The sequence below is a fragment of the Lactuca saligna genome, chromosome 6 (genome assembly GCF_052625555.1).
Source record: "Lactuca saligna cultivar CGN05327 chromosome 6, ASM5262555v1, whole genome shotgun sequence".
In the NCBI taxonomy this organism is placed as follows: domain Eukaryota; kingdom Viridiplantae; phylum Streptophyta; class Magnoliopsida; order Asterales; family Asteraceae; genus Lactuca; species Lactuca saligna.
In genome coordinates, this window is record NC_136422.1 from 25,945,001 (window position 1) to 25,946,760 (window position 1,760).

The 1,760-nt window shown below is 32.4% G+C and overlaps 1 long non-coding RNA gene across 1 annotated transcript; it reads right to left on the reverse strand.

Annotated features, from left to right (window-relative positions):
- Positions 1 to 499: 499 nt before the first annotated feature.
- Positions 500 to 1,373, reverse strand: LOC145001587 (uncharacterized). The gene is made up of 2 exons (XR_013661650.1): positions 1,070 to 1,373; positions 500 to 907 (listed from the first exon to the last, which is right to left on the reverse strand). It is a non-coding gene; the product is annotated as an uncharacterized LOC145001587 (long non-coding RNA).
- Between the last annotated feature and the right edge of the window lie 387 nt (positions 1,374 to 1,760).

The window sequence follows — 1,760 nt, forward strand, 5'->3', positions numbered from 1 at the left end:
AAACTAATCACCGAAAGAAACTATTTGTGGCCGCAGTATCGCACGGGTACCCTACTAGTGTGTGTGTGTATATATATATATATATATATATATATATATATATATATATATATATATATATATATGTGTGTGTGTATATAAGCACGACCCGGTATCATCATTTGATATATAAGAAAACAATGTTTAGATGAAGTTATTATAATTGAGTAGGATAAGAGTTACTATGATACTTGATGTTATTGTTTTTATCCTTTTCAATCACATGTTACATTGTTACCTACAAAATGAAAACTAAACATTATTATTATACTTTCATGAGAAGTCTATAAAAATTATTCTATTATTTAATATCCAAGTGCGTAGAAAATATCAACTAAATATTATTAGTCTAACGTATTGGACCGGGGTGGTTGTTTTTTTACTTCATATTGGACCAGCAAATGAATGCAAAAGGAGTTTAACTACACTTTAACTTAAAATTCAGAAACAAGATCCAACATTGATTGCATCTGCAATATATTATTGAATAATAACCCATAATATTGATTACAAGAAAGATGATACATCATAACTACTTTAATTCGCAAAAACATTGATCGAGACACATGAACTAAACATCTGCAACATGGTCTCTGTGCAACAAGCTAGATTATTGACATATTTTCTTACAGAAGTAAGTTTATATATAACTCTTGCACTCCATAAAGACCATGCAACAAGTGAATAACGAAAAGAGGACCAATTTTACCTTATATATGTTTCATGATTCGTTCATAAACGGACTGGGAAACCTCGTCCATGATTATTGGTGGTGGTCTAAGAGTTGATTTCCATGTGTCGAAAGATTGTTTGTCTTCATTTAGGCTTGAACATAAAGTGACTCATGTATGAGGCTTGAAAAATAAGTCTAATATATGAATAGGAATTAACTAATGTTAGGGGAAAAATTGATGAACAAGATTATTCATTTGACTTTATTGAAACAGATGCAATTAAGTTAAAAATTTTGACTTTAATCGCTCCCTAATGCAATTAAGTTAGAATTTAAAAAGGATGAAGATGACTATACCTTGATTCAGAGCAGGGCATGGCTGCTTCAATCTCGTTTTCTAGAGAGAGATAAAGAGTAGAGTTTGGAGACATGATCCCCCAAATATAATGATTGAGCAAATTAAACATGAAATCGAACAAAATTAAATGAAAGAATAAGAAAGAAATTAGAGAGACCGGAGGAGCAAATCAGAGATTTTATATGTGCCGGTATCTTGCGGAAGTAGCATATTCATGAACGTGAAGGGTTCTTTGGGAAAAGGGAGTATCGGTGGTGGTGGAGTACAGATGTATCTCTCTCAATCGAAGTGTGATGACTGATGATTCTTCTTCAAGCGTTGACCAGTGACCATGAGATATATGTATGAACAGTTGTAGTGTATGCAAAACGATGTCGTTTGAGTCTTTACCGATAAGGGTCTTCTGAGCCCAAATCTATTATAATTGGCCCAAAATTTAATAATAGCATGCTTAAAAGCCCAAAAACAAAAAAATAAATAAATACAAAAACTCTAAATGAGAAAAGAAAATGGAATCCAAAAATCCTCCTAAATCCAGGAAAAACCGCATAGTAACTAAAATTAACTGCAAAAATCGTAACCGATTAACCACAACCGTAATAAAAACTGATGGTGGGGTTTCTATTTTTCAAAAACCGCAAATTTGCGGTGCGGTGCGGTTATTAATTTTCAAAAATCGCACCGCACCAC